The 15727-nt window shown below is 39.3% G+C and overlaps 1 non-coding gene across 1 annotated transcript; it reads left to right on the forward strand.

Annotated features, from left to right (window-relative positions):
- Nucleotides 1–12525: 12525 nt before the first annotated feature.
- Nucleotides 12526–12597, forward strand: Trnaw-cca. The gene has a single exon. It is a non-coding gene; the product is annotated as a tRNA-Trp (tRNA).
- Nucleotides 12598–15727: the final 3130 nt, after the last annotated feature.

Below are 15727 nucleotides of genomic sequence, written 5' to 3' on the forward strand. Positions count from 1 at the left end.
TTCTTGCGTGTCTTTATTCCAAAACTTGTGCTCCACTTAGCCAGACCCAAGTTATCTATACAAATATTAATTTTTTAGAGAAATGGAAAAATAATGGAGATAGAACAGATATACAGTGGGTACCGAAAGTATCCGTACGGCTGAGAGGATCAGTAGGGAAAACGCGTTTTTCAAAACGCTCCCAAAAATAGAATTCTCGGTGGAATTCAATAACATTTTTTTAAAGGTTAATATTAAGGCGGGGTATTATGTGTTTTTTTTCGGGGAATTTTTCAACAACGCGATAGGTGGTTTTTATCGCGTTGCGTAAGTATCCGTACGGCCGAGAGGCCCAGTAGGGAATGGGCTTACTTTGGAGGCCTGTTATTCAGTAACTACGTAATATTATAGGGTGGGAAATTTCTTAAAAAAAAGAGCTGCATTAGCTCTATCTGTGGTCATAAGATCACATTTTTTAAGTTTCATTTATAGTAATGAAATCAAAAATGAAAACACGAATTATAAGTTTTCCGTTTTCTTCCCCTCGATTCCCCATCACCAGTGTTGCCATATCCCAAAATCTCTTTCTTCCCTTGAACGGAAGAGGGAGAAAGAGAAAGGGTAAATATTTTTTGATATGGCAACACTGGTGATTGTAATTTAAAATTTTCAAAATTAAATTTTCATTTATCTCGCCTTGACCGAGAATCGAACTTCGATCCTCAATCAATTGGTATGATAGAACGGATTGCTAACCATTATATCACCGTTGACGTTTTAGCAATAGGGAAAAGATGGTGCCGTATGGTATGGCCCAGGTAAACCCCCCTTCTCTTACCCCTCTCCCATGGGTACGTGCAATCCCCCCCCCCCCCCGTCCGATTCCCCTTCTGGCCGGCTTGGGCTGCGCGTCAGTTCCGTAAAAATCGAAACTTTTAACACAATATCTTATTTCCGAATAAACCTTAAATTGCATATCAAATTGATATTTCTAACAAATGGGCTTTATTAACATGATTGTATTCAACCTTTTTATAAAAAAAAAGTTAAAAAAGTTTTGAAATATACAAGTTACAAATGAAAAACGAACTGGACTATTACTAACATAGTTTAATTGGCTGAATAGTATATGAACGGTGCCGGATCTACAGTTCAATCGTCTTTTTGGCAAATCCGACAAGGATGCCAGATCTTTTATCTGTTGAAATAGGACAGGTAGAAATAGGACTAGTGGATGGTAGAAATAGGACTGCTCGTAAGGAGAAACTGGCAATAATGAGTTGCAAAAAGTAGTCCTATTTCTACCAGTCCTAATTTGACTAGTCCTAAAACGTAGTCCTATTTCTACCAGTCCTATTTCGTTTCAGTCCTATTTCACCGACTACCCCGTTAAGGGTTCGAAACACAATGGTAGAGATCTTCGCAACGATTTTCTCACGGATGGGTAGCCAGTAGAGTTGCTTGAGGAGAGCACGAGGATCGTCTCGCGTGCCAGCAGCACAAATCAGACGATCGGCAGCGTTTTGGACCGATTGCAAACAATCTAACAGTTTTTCAGGTAAACCAGAAAAAAGGGAGTTAGCGTAGTCCAGGCGGGAGATAACGAGAGAATTCACCAGGCACTTCGTCGACGCTAAGTCAAGAGATCAACGAAATCTTGAGATTCTCCATGGATGGTACCGCGCACTCCTGCATACTGCACGAACATGTGAAGCTAGGGTGAGTCGGGAATCAATGGTCAAGCCTAGGTGCCGACATTCCGCTGAGGGAGGGAGGGACGATGCTCCAACCTGAAGGTTAGTCCTCTCAAGCTTTTGCTCATTTGGGGTCGCATACATCACAACCGTCTTCTCAATGTTGCACCTTACACGATTTGTCGTGAACCATTTGTCGACCACAGAGGCCCATGTCGAGAGCGCAGCCGTCGCGTCAGCTTGGGATGAGAACTCGTATTGCGAAGCCTCTTGCCTCCCACGTCGTCGATTACGATTTTGACGACCGAGAGATGAGCCACGGCGGTTTTATTCGATCCCGGGGAATTACGATGACTGTGAGTAGGTGTAGCGAGTGTCTCTCGTGCTCGAAAAGACGATCTCTTAAAAGAGAACGCCTCTCTGGCTTGAGTATCATCTGAAAACTGATCAACAGTCACGCCATCCGTGTGTGTCTCATCTGACAGGGAAGCAGTGTAGACTTAGAAGAGAAGAGGGCCAAGCACCGATCCTTGAGGTACTCCGCAGTCCAGCGCCACTGGTTCAGAAAGCTCACCACCAATGGTAACGGACTGGGTCCGCTCGTAGAGATATGACTCGAACCACTTTAGGGCAATACCACGGACTCCTCCACCAGATAGTCTCTGAAGTAGTACACGATGATCAATCGTATCAAAAGCGGCGCTTAAATCCAGAAAAAGAAGCGCCGTCGCATTTCCGTCATCCGCCGTCCGCAGAAGATCGTCAAATAAGCACAGTAGAGACGTTTCGGTTGAGTAATTAGCCCTAAATGCAGATTGACGCTAAGGCAGAAAGTTGTTCGCCTGCTCTAGGAGCTGCCAAGCCACAGCTCTCTCAATCAATTTCAAGAGAAAGGGTGTGTTACTGACCGGTCGGTAGTTAGCGATGTTTTCTTTGTCGAGGCCTGGCTTCTTTAGGAGGGGCTTCACCAGAGCATGCTTCAGTCCAGGTGGCACATATCCGGAGGACAGTGATCGGTTAATAATAGTGGCGATGGACGGTGCAAGCGGCGCTATGCATTTTCTCAAGAGGCGAGTGGGCAGCGGGTCCAGTTCACACGAACTAGCTGGAGAGACTTTGACGAGTTGAATCACATCTTCAGGGACTAGGTGGGTAAAATCTTGTAGCACTGTACCGTCCGATGCCGTCCGAGGCGTCGGCAGCGTGCAGCCGTACTCAAAGACGAACAGGAAGATGAACGACGAAAAGACTGGTATCGTGACGATGGCGTGGAGGGAGGACCGGACTCAGGCTGCAGTCCCAAAGCAGAATCAAGAGTAGTTCTGATATTAGACACTTTAGTCGCATAGAAGTTACTGAACTCAGTGCATAGTCGCTTAGAATCGGAGAAATTGGGCATCGCAGGGCTACTCTTGTTGTCCAGGGATCCATCAATTAGTTGATGGAGCCTCCTCGGATCGCCCCTCAGCTCAGCAACTTTGTCACGATAAAAGTCGGTCTTGACCCGCGAGAGGAGAGAAGAGAAATCAGTCAGGAGAGTAATGTAGGTTTCGTAAAAGACGGCTAGTCTTTTCTTCCTCCATCTCTGCTCAGCTTTTCTGAGTGCCTTTTTTCCATTTCTGATCTCACTGCTCCATCAGGGAACCTGTCGGCCTAAGGACGATAGTTCTGGAGCGAAGAGGCGCATGTTTGTCCACCAATGAGCATAGGCCCTCGGCGTACTGCTGTACGAGACCCTCAAGTGAGTCAGCCGGAGTAACCAGTAATGGCAATTCACGGATGTCAGCAGCAAAGGCGTCCGCGTCGATAGACTTTAGTGGCCGAATTTGTACCGCGGATGTGGGCCAGTCGGGCGATCGGGCACGCAGGAAACAAGTAACAAGACGATGGTCACTGATGAAATCACCAACTGACACATGACGGATGAAATCAACCAGTTGTCTAGTGAGGACCAAATCAAGAATGTGTCCCTGATCCGTCACTCGTTTCTTCTTGCTGTGGGTCGACTTCGCCACTACTTGCGAAAAACCAAACATCTCCACCAACCCGATAAAATCGGTTGCAGATTTGTCGGTTGAGACGTCAACGTGGATATTAAAGTCACGGCAATGATCACCTCATCGGGGAGAGCAGATATAGTTTCCAAAACCGTCTGGAACTCAGTCATAAACACAGTCATAGATGACGCAGGAGGGCGATAGACCACCAAAACTCGCACACGGCGAGGGCGATAGGCCACAGACAGATTCAGAAACTCAAACGACTCGCATAATGGTAAGTCAGAAGCTCGCTGGACGTTGAGAGACGACTTAAAGATCAAGGCGACACCCCCCCCCCCTCCGTACGCTTCGCGACTCATGAAGCCCCGAGTATCCGGGAGGACACACAGATGCAATAACACTATCGGCATTCGCTAGAGTGAGCCACGATTCAGTCATACACAGCAGGTCCGGCTTATTGCTCCGCAATAACCATCACTACTTCACCCTTCGACTTTAGCGACTGGACATTCGCAAGGAGCAGCTTAGATTCATCTTCTTTCTTCTTGGTAGTGCACTTTGCTAGTCGTGAACGCAGAATTTCACAGGCCGAAAGCCTAGGATCGGGCTCTGCAGACGAGAGAGCCCCCTGGCGACATGCCAGAATCTCTTCCCTGGTATAGCTCAACATGGCAAGATGTTGTAACACATAGATAGATAGACCAAGAGGGAGATAAACTAAGCACAAGGTATCAGCGGATGCACGACACGCAGGAGAACAAATCAGACACCAAAACCACCACTGCACAAGCGTAATAAACCGAGAAAAACGACAAACAACTGAGACTGAAAAAGGCCGTTGTTGACGTACGACACTGCCATCTGGATCACGAATAGATATACAGTACCCAAAAAACGATTCAGAAAACCCCCTCGTTTTGCTTGTATTCTGATGGTGCTACGTGTTTCATTGAAACTCGAATAACTTTTTGAACGGCGATTTTCGTAGAGATTTTCATAGGATTTACCCCCACGTCTCTACACCCTCGTTCACCAATTAAGTACAGTATCTTCCATAAAAATCCGACTACCCCTTTTTTTAAAAAATGCCGCCTATCGGTTCGCGGCAGAACTACATGATGTAACCAGACAGTTAGGGTATGGGGTAATATTCTAGAAACGGACAAAGGCTTAATTTCCATGACAACGAGACAGCCTTTAAGGCATTTAACTCTGAAGCACATGGCCTTGATTAAGGAGAGGTTGGGTCACGTTGCCGCAAGCCATCCAAAACAATTTTCAATTTTGCCTGGCTTTTTCGCTTTTTCGCTCAACTTTGTGGGAGTAAAAGAGGAAGGGTTGTTGCTATGCCGACCAAAAATTTAATAATATTTCAACAGGAATTATTTCCTGTTGAAATATTTTAGAATGACCAGATTGTGTGTTTTGTTTTTAGTTTAAGTGAAAATTTATAAAAACAAAAAAGAAAATGCAAATAAGTCAAGACTGAATTTATTAATATTTAGTCCAATATCCATCGGCATCGATTACTAAATTAAGACGCCTGACCATTGAATCCGACAATTTTTGCCAATACTGGGGTCTATCGTTGTAGCCTAGCCAATGATGAAACGCATGGTCAAAGACTTCGTCAGAATTTCGGGCATTTCTAATGTTAAAGTCTTTGACAATATCTCCCCAGACATTTTCAATTGGATTAATGTCAGCCCCCTTCGAAGGCCAAGGTAAAAGTTCAATTTGAGGGTGGTCACGAAACCATTGAGTTACAATACGAGCAGTGTGTATGGGGGACCTATCTTGGATGAAACGAACTGGTTGTTCTCCGTAATGCTCTTGAACCCAGGGAAGGAAATCATTCTCCAAAATCTCGATATATTTTTCTTTCACAAATCGGCCATTTATTTGTATGAACGGCCCAGCACCAGCAACGGCAGAAAAGCATGCCCAGACAGGGCTTGTTTTTCTACCACTTCGATCGTAAATTTGGACATGCTCCCTTTCGAATCTTGTTCCATTTCTTCTATAGGCAAAAACACGGCCACACTCATCAGACCTATAAATTAACAGATATTAGCTTCAATGAATTAATTACAAAAAGATGTGATAATTTTACCCGAAGGTTTTCTCATCACTATAAATAACATTTCGCCACCAATCAGCAGGGTAGTTACGATAAGCTAACGCAAATTCAAGTCGATGTGCAGCGTGTGCCTCCGTCAAGAAAAACTCTCTAACCGCGCGTCTTGGACGAAGGTTAATTTCTTTCATTCGGCGGATTACGGTCTGAATGCTAACATTCACACCAGCAGCTTCTGCATTCAATAATAAGACAGTTATTGAACGCAGAAAGCAAACATTGAATACAAAAATTAAAATACCCGATATTTCCTTAGAAGTTGTAATTGGTTTATTACGGGCAGCGTTGAACATCCGTTGGTCTTGTCGAGGATTGGTTATTTTCGGTCTACCGGATCCAACTTTTCGTTGCACGTCTTGAGTTTGATCAAAACGATCCTTCCAGAGCACAACGGTAGCCCTGCCACAACCAATTTGTCGAGAAATCTGGTTGATGGAGTGCCCAGACAGACTTAACGCTACGACTGCGGCTCTTTCACCAGCCGTTAATTTTTTCGAACGATTCTCACGAAACATTGCTACTGATTAATTGACTTTTTATCCCCCCATCCGCTTTTATATCTGAAGAACAATGCAAGTATTGGGCGCGAATAGTCAAACACGTGTTTGGTCGCCATAGCAACAACCCTTCCTCTTTTACTCCCACAAAGTTGAGCGAAAAAGCGAAAAAGCCAGGCAAAATGGAAAATTGTTTTGGATGGCTTGCGGCAACGTGACCCAACCTCTCCTTAATCAAGGCCATGTGCTTCAGAGTTAAATGCCTTAAAGGCTGTCTCGTTGTCATGGAAATTAAGCCTTTGTACGTTTCTAGAATATTACCCCATACCCTAACTGTCTGGTTACATCATGTAGTTCTGCCGCGAACCGATAGGCGGCATTTTTTAAAAAAAGGGGTAGTCGGATTTTTATGGAAGATACTGTACATCCACTTTTTACCCCATAAGCCGGCATATTAAAAAATCAGGAAAAATACTTAGGAAATAGCCCCAAAGTTTTTTTTCACCAAAAGATGCTATACAAATAAAATATATTCGTAATTTTTAGAATTTTTTCTAAACACCTTCCCTTTTCCCTCGAAGAGTTTTCTTTAAAACAGGGGTCCGTCTCGCGACATTAACAGAAAAAATCTCAAAAAAAGAAGCAATGGAACAAAGAGAAGCAATATGCCCAATAATATTTTGAACTTTATTGTTTTCTTTCATTCAGACCTCCACTTTTCCTATTTTGACCTGACATTGATCATACAGTGGGTACCAAAAGTATCCGTACGGCTGAGAGGAGCAGTACGGAAAACGCGTTTTTCAAAACACTCCCATAAATTGAATTCCTGTTGGAATGCAATAACATTTTTTCTAAAGTTTTTATCTGGAATAAGCAGTCGCATTGTTCTTTAAATTTTGATTTTATTAAGGACATGTTGAGTATCTATTTCGTCTTGTATTGTAATGTGGAGCATTACATACATTGGAATGCCAGTCAATCCGGCCCCAACTTTTCCGGCCACAGCCAATCCGGCCACAAATTTTGGGGCCAGAATCGTTACAAAAAAATTACCATTCCGGCCCCATCCTTTCCGGCCCATAATAAAAGTTTATGGTTTGGTGACGGAAATAGAAAAATCTCTATTTGGCGTGATATCGACCATGTTGGTGATGAGATGCATCTAAAAAATGATTGGGGCATTTCTTTCCGAACAACAATCACAATTTACGGCGGGAATCTAACTAATTATGGGTAATTTACCGAACCTTCATTTACTTTACCTTACCTTACCTCCTCCACACTAAGAAACGAAAAGTCTCCATTCGACGGGGAAGAGTCTAGCTGGGTTATACAATGCCTGCCATGCCCCTAACATAAAGTTTAAGGTACAGTAACCAAAAATGTTCTTTCCATTTCAGTCTACCCTCGCCCGTCACACGATAAAGGTAACAAAAAGGGACGAAAGATGTGCTATGTGCAATTTAGTTTTTATTGGTAGAGCACAAAAAGTTCCTTGTGTTCAGTGTAACAGATAAGGATAATAAGAATAATAATAAGGATTGATGCATCGTCTTTGCATTTCTGGTAAGTTGGTGGACTCAAATTTTTCTTATTGCTTTATTTATATTTTTTCTTCATCTTTATAGGATTGACTCAAATAAAATATTTCTAAACAATTAAAGAAAAGGAAGTATTTTTATACAAATGAAAATTTTGTGCACAGATGTTAAATGCTCCTTTACCAACGATGGAGGATGCGGTAATCTTGAACTTATTAATGTATTTTCAAGACTTCAATTATTTTTTTTTACAGAATGATATAAACAGACGTTTGGATTCACCCCGTCACACCTGCCACCCGGAAATTTAGACGACGACGTTCTACATCTTTTTCGCCCGACAGCAAACAACGTGCAATTGCCGAGACGTCAAATGCTACTTCACCAACATCAGATGTTGCGGTAATCTTTGTCTTATATTTATATATTTTCGATTTTTGTATTTAATTATTTTTACAGATTGATGTACCCGAACATTCTATCTCACCCTCAATCGACTTCACACGTGCAATTGTTCGACCTTCTAGACTACGCCTTCCTTCTCCATCAACTTCACCCGACAACAAACAACGTGAAATTGCCGAGACGTCACATATGTCTTCTCCAACAATGGGGTTTTCGGTAGTCTTTCTCTTTCTCATCATGTTTCAAAAAAATAATTTATTTATTCTTATAGTTTGGTGAAAATAGACATATCACAAGTGCGGTTGGTCGGCCAGTTAGACGACGTATTATTTCTCCATGATCTTCACCAGACAACAATCAAGGTGCAATTGCCCGACGAGTAAGACATCATGATCGTTCTCCATCGACTTCACCGGATGCCAACGTCCAACTTGCAATTTCCCGAGCAGTTAGACGTCGCATACGTTCTCAATCGAATTCGCCGGTCAACGACCAACGGGCCACTGCCTGGCCCCTTCGTCGACGTCGTATTCGCTCTCCGTTGGACGTCCATCCATCACCACCTCGTTCTTGGCGGCGAACTCGTTCTTCGTCAGTAACATCACCCGACGACGTTCACATTGAACAGGTTTGTCTTGTCGTCTCTTTTCGGCCATAGCTTGAAATTTACCATGGATTAACTTATTTTCTTCATTGCTCAGATGTCTGAAACAATGCAATCGGAAGAACTCTACGAGCGTTTTCTAGATTCTCTTGATGAGAGCCACGGGTCATTACCAGATCCTTTACTAGAAAGTAGTGCTGAAAACTTGCGTCCCAATTCTGAAAGAAACTTGCCATCTACACCTAATTTAAAAATAGTTAAACGTTCTCTTAAAACGTATGGTGACTAGCATTTATTCTACAAATTGTATACGTGAATTAACCTTTTCTTTTCTATTTTAGGAAAACGAGCTGCTTGCTTGATGGACTCGGATATAAATATACATTGAAAAATAAAGGCAAAAACAGAAACCGGAGTACTGGAGATACACTAACAGAAATATGGGTTAAAGTCTATTTTGGTCGACCAAAACTTTACTTAATTCTACTTTATTTTTACTTAATTCTACTTTATTTTTACTTAATTTGTTACTTATTACTTCACTCTCACTTTACTTCACTTTACTTCACTTTACTTAAATAAGAGGAATGCCACGTACAACCTTTCTGTTCCCTACCATGTAGCAGACTAGCATCCGTGCTAGCATACTGTCAATATTATTAAAACACTGCTGCCAAAAATTCATAATTAATACATAACAGTGAAATCTGATTTATTGCATTTATTTTCAAGGAATTAGCAGTGTCAATTAGCTTTGAGGCAAAGCAAAGAATTCTGACTACTGAAGACAGTGGTTTAATTCCAGTGAATATACGTTTTATAAATAGACATTGAAGTAAAGTAAAGTATGGCTGAAATATACTTTACTATGGTCTATGGTCAACATGACTTCTTGCACTGTATTGTTTAGTTTAATTACTTAATGAATAGTTAAGTAACATCAAAATTTTATAAAAATGGTATTTTAAAATTTTTATTTTGATATAAATTGGATAGCGTAATGGTATCGTATAAGCATACGAACTTCAAAGTTGATGGTTCAAATCTAGTAGCTGTTAAGAAATGTGGCGACTGTATATCACAACAGGAATACAAATTTTACTTTATTTTACTTAAATCTCTAAATATAATATAAATTCTAATATATATAAATATAAACTTAGTTAATAAACTTTTTTGACCAAAATATCTTCAATCGTTCTTTAAAGTAAGCGTGACTTTGTATTAATTGAAAGGCCATGCAGTATAATGCTACTTTCTGAACTAATTCTTTGAAGTAAACGCAACTTTGTGTTAATCGAAAAGACCTTACAGTACAATGCAACTTTCTAGAAATAATTCTTTGAGGCTGTATTGAATTTAATATTTATTGTAAAAACGACGAGTTAATAACAATCTTTCTTCATAATAATATGAAAACATTGGACAAAGTGAAACTAGAAAATGTTTGTTCGAATATGTAAAAATCATGGGACCTTCTTTCGGACCTCGGCCCAAAATGTCTTTTGGTTGCTCATTCTTCTGAGAGTTGAAACTAGCTCACCAAAACGTGAGCTTAGCTCAAGCTCTCCGCTCATGGCCTAAAAGTGAGCGGAGCTCAAGCTCAAGCTCGCACAAAAAAAGATAAGCTTCGCTCAAGCTCATTTCCACGTTTTTTTTTTAATTAATAAAATGCAATTGGCAACGGTGTTTTTTTTTGTTGAAAATTTGAATTTAATGAAGCCATAGCATCGATTAATTTGAGTCGAATCCAAGGACTTCGCAACTCAAATTTACTTTAAAATTAAAGGGATAAACAAAGATAAATAGGAAAATTTACAAAACAAGCTAAAAAAGGGCGCTTGCGAACGACTCGTCCCCACCCTACTTCCCCATCCCTACTCTTACCCTTCCTACCTTTTTATTTTTAAAAGAAGGAAAACCTTTCGTAAAAATGCAAATCGACGCAAGGAAAAAGTAAAAAATAAATAAAAATAAAAAGCTTGTTTAAGTTGCGGACCATGGGATAAATCTCAAATTTAGAATAAAAACAGTAAAAAAAAATTCTCTAAGTTAGACATTTTATGCGAGTACAGTGAAAAAATGTGCTTCAAATTTCTTCAATTTTTTGGATGGTCGATCTAGATATATATCTTACTGTTATCTATCTGGTACCAACTTTTTTTTATTGGTTTCATTTTTGTTTAAATTTGTTAGTGGCCTTTTTTTGCTTATTTTAGCAAATAAATTTCAATTTTGGCCGCTGGATGGCGCCACCAGCGTGAGCTTCCGCTCATGAGGCAAAAGCTCAAGCTCACACTTTTTCAAAAAGAGCGAAGCTCAAGCTCAAAGCTCACAAAATGAGTATGCTTTTGAGCTAAAGATCAAGCTCTCGTGAAGCTCGTTTCAACTTCTGCTTCTGACCGCATAATTGTTGCTAGAAAATATGAAACAATTTTCCAAAGATTCTTCAATCGTACATTGCGGTACATTGTATTGGTGAGTGTAATATTTTCATCCGTTGAAGAGTCCAACGTCATGTTCAGGTTCTTTAAATGTTTTTCAATAATATCTCCAATGTTAATGTCTACACAATCTTCGTCGTCATTAACATCGTAATCTCAGTAATCTCCTTGTGAGTTTTATGGCTCAATCATCAGAGTGCCGAAGCTGCATCCCTTCTAGCACACATTGTCTAGAGGACATAGCTATGGGATATCCAATGGGCCATTTTCCCTTTCTCTATTTACTGTAAGGTTAGGACATTCTATGGATGTCCAATCTCTTAAATTTTTTGGATGATCGATCTAGATATATATCTTACTGTTATCTATCTGGTACCAACTTTTTTTTATTGGTTTCATTTTTGTTTAAATTTGTTAGTGGCCTTTTTTTGCTTTGTTCTCTATCATTGTGGGTCGTTTGAACTCGGAAACAAATCAATATAGAATTTTGAATTTTGAAAGAATTATTTTTTACTATTCCACAATGGTTTCGTTAATCATTAGTTTCCAATAAAGATATAAGCGACTCCAACAGCTAATAAATTAATTTTGTTAGCGGTTGGAACAGCAAATAGGTTCAAGTATCTAAGAATTTGTATGTTATATCGCTTTGTTATTAGCGACTGCAACAGCTAATAAATTAATTTTGTTTGCGGTTGGAACAGAAAATAGGTACCAGTATCTAAGAATTTGTATGTTATATCGCCTTGTTATTAGCGATTCCAACAGCAAATAAAATGATTAGCGGTTGGAAGCAAATAGGTTCAAGTATCTAAGAATATTTATATTATATCGCCTTGTTATTAGCGACTCCAACAGCAAATGAAATTTGACTATTAGCGGTTGGGGCCGCTAATAACAAGGCGATATAAGATGCGGGATCGGTTTGTCAGCTAATAACAGAGATATATTTAACATCGGTTTATTCGCTAAAATAGCCAATGAAGATGACCCTAATCAGACCAATTATCAGGAACGTGATCTTTGCTGGAGGAAACTTTGTTTGAGGCGCAAGACTTTTTCACTTTATTAGGCCTACAGAAGAACCAGAAAAATTGTATCAGGCAACAAGTTAGCAAGGGTTTAGTCAATTATACTATAATGCTATAATGCTAATTACATCTGTGTACCCCCATTAGTAACGTCATTTTATTATTAATAAATGACAAATTTATTGTGTGTGACTGCGTGGCGCAATGGTAGCGCGTCTGACTCCAGATCAGAAGGTTGCGTGTTCAAATCACGTCGTGGTCATATTTTTTGAAACATCAAATAAATGTTTTAAACGTTACAAATTATCATGTTGAGTACGTGTATATTTTATAGTGTATAAACGTTATATTATATTAGACATGTTGTATAAAATCATTAAAAACTCAATTTGAGAGTAATTAGTCGTGTTTTTAACAATCGATCTCCCACTCAACCGCACCGAAATACCCCCTTTTTTCCGGAGGTCGTTTTCGGATCGTAATCCGGAAAAGGACTCTAAAGATCCGGACTGGTCTATTCTGCTGAGAATCGCAAGGCAATTCTAAAGGAATTAAGTCCCAACTTTTATCTATTTTCGTTCACGAGATAATCGCGGTTTAAAATCGTGAAATATCACGAAAACCTAAAGTTTCCCCCTCCGACTACATCGCTTTTAGCCGTATATTCGACTTCTAAAAAAACTAATTATAAAAAATGTAGCCCTTTCATCCCTCTTTCAGAGGCCAAAAGAATTTTTGATAATTCGCTGAGAAGTCTGAGATATCACGATTTTCGTGATACACATTTTTTTGGCATTTTATTCGGAGTTGCCGATTGCCGTATATGAGCTTTTCGCCGCCTTTTCTGTCCACTCCTTCGCTTTTTCCCTGTTTCCTATGTATCAAGGACTTTTATATCGATACAGAAGGGACTTGATACATAGGAAACAATGGAAAAAGCGAAGGATTGGGGGCGAAGTCTGCATACGGCAATCAGCAAAGCCAAATAAGATGCCTGAAAAATTTCCTAAGCGATTGCGTAAGCTAAATAAAGTTAAAAATAGAAGATTTTGTTGCAAACCAGCTAACAGCTTTATTGAGCATGTTAAAGTTTTTATTTTGAATGTTGCAAATCTAAGCTGACTAAAACTTTATTAAGAAGGTGTATGGAAAATCAGGTGTATTTCTTTTTCTAAGCTTAAATTACCAAAAATAAGCTATCTGTCGCGTACGGCCAACATGGTCAAAATCAAAGAAATTTTAATGATTTTTCTGAAATTCTTATCGTCAAATTCTCGGCTCTAAAGCCAGGTATTAAAAAAACGGTGAAGTTTTCTTATTACTTGACTAATTTTCTTTTGAGTACTTGACGAAAAAGTGCTGTTGAAAATTGAAAATAATCCAAATTTCAGCTAAACCCTTCAGTTTTTCGTAAATATTTCCCACATTAGAAGATTTCCGAAAAATAAAAAAATCATAAAATTGGTCTCATTGAGTGGTGGATGGCTTGTTAAGAAGAAAAAGGGTTTTATAGTGAAAATCGGATCCAAAAACATGTATCAGTGATGGTTTACTTGACAAAATGATGAATTGTGGCAAAATTCATTCACAACAACTTGTCGACAACTCTTATCTGTTATTCAAAAAGCCGATACATCCATAAACACAGACAATGGAATCATATGCTGCCTGCGTTCAAGAACAAACTAATGCGTTTAATTATCTAGGTTAGTTATGTGTCTCTGCACAATCAAGATGTCGTTGATTTTCTTCTTCCTAAATGTAATTAATTTATCACCTATCGAAAACATTTGGTTTGTGTATTGCTTTAAATTCAACACCGTTATACACGTTATATCAATGTCAAATATAAGCTGAGAACAATGCAGACATAAAACAGACTGGGATGAAAGCCATGAAGGGCACATCTTGACTTGTTTCAACTTTCACGATAAATTTTGTTTGTCGTGTTCAAAATGATACCAGTGACACAGTGTCCCAGTGATTTCCTTGCCATCCCATATCAAAATTGTCGCAATTATCTCTTTTTTGGATGCTGCAGATAAACCACTAAATTACATGACATAACCAACCATAACACCATTTTTTCTTCTTTTGTTTGCATTGCTCAAATCTGGCTCACACTGGAACACACACTAATCTCCAATTCGCATTTTTCTTTTCTCTACTGTTTTAGCAAACAACATTTCTCCCAAGCTGAAACTTGTATAGTTTGCATAACACGTGTTTTTCGGTCGATGCTTAATTTTCTGACTCCATTTTCCAATGCCAATACTAATGCACATCCTACTAAAACGGCTCATCCAAATGACCTAAGATGTAGGTTAATATGGGATGGATAGATCCAGGTCGCACCTAGAAGGCGGTAGTATGGTGGGTATACATATATTCGAAACTAGGATGGGATCAAATCAAGAATATTTATGGTATATTCCTTATAAAGTATGTACATCCCCGTCAATATGGCAGTGTTAGTAGGGCTCTTCATCATAACATCTCTTAATCTTTCATCCTTACCTGTTACAAGAGAAAACGAACTTGACTTCTATCAAAGAATCATTTTTATTATTCCCTTTCCAGTTTTTTCCAAAAGGGACGTATGTACCGTTGCTATAGATGAAAGATCTCTACCGTCGTTATCGTCAAAATAATCCGAATCGACTACGTCCTCACTAACTTCGCAATTTGTTTCTATATTCACACTCTTCATCAAAATTTTCATTCAAATCTGAAGTTAAAATTCAGAAGTTGAAAAATCCTTTAGTTTCCATGCTAATTGGCTGTCATCAAACCCAAATGGATCTCCCTCATCTACTGGAATACCATAGGTATTTAGTTTCTCTTTGGTGTCCTTTCGGGTCTGTAAGACGGTTTCCTCTATATCTTTCGACGACAGAAAAATACACTGCAGACTACAGAGAAATGAATCGTCTCTTATTCTTCCGTACCAATTCAGAATTTTGAAACGCCTTTGAATGTTTTGTATAGTATCTGAGGCTGTAAGCAGAAGATTTGTGTCTACTTTCCTACACCTACATACAGGAACTCAGTAAAAGAATTTTTTTTTTTAAAGTCTCACATTGCTGGCTCTCATAGAACCAGGGTTAAACAAATTTGGGTATTCCCGAGGGTTTCACCTCTAAGGTTAATTTGCATAATTTCTTGCGGAATTTGAATAATTTATTGCAGAATCTGCTTAAATTAAATACGTTTAAATAGGCTTAAAATTCTCGCACTTTTGGCAGGATGTACGAAATTAGTTAGTTAGTGGTGAACACCCGAAGTGTTCACCACTAATCAACTGTAACTAACTAACCGAGCTCACGTTCCCTGTAGGTTAGTAAACAATCATACGCTTGAAGAATCTCCAAGAGTATTTATAAACATAATCA

This window comes from Daphnia pulicaria, chromosome 8 (assembly GCF_021234035.1).
Source record: "Daphnia pulicaria isolate SC F1-1A chromosome 8, SC_F0-13Bv2, whole genome shotgun sequence".
Lineage (NCBI taxonomy): Eukaryota > Metazoa > Arthropoda > Branchiopoda > Diplostraca > Daphniidae > Daphnia > Daphnia pulicaria.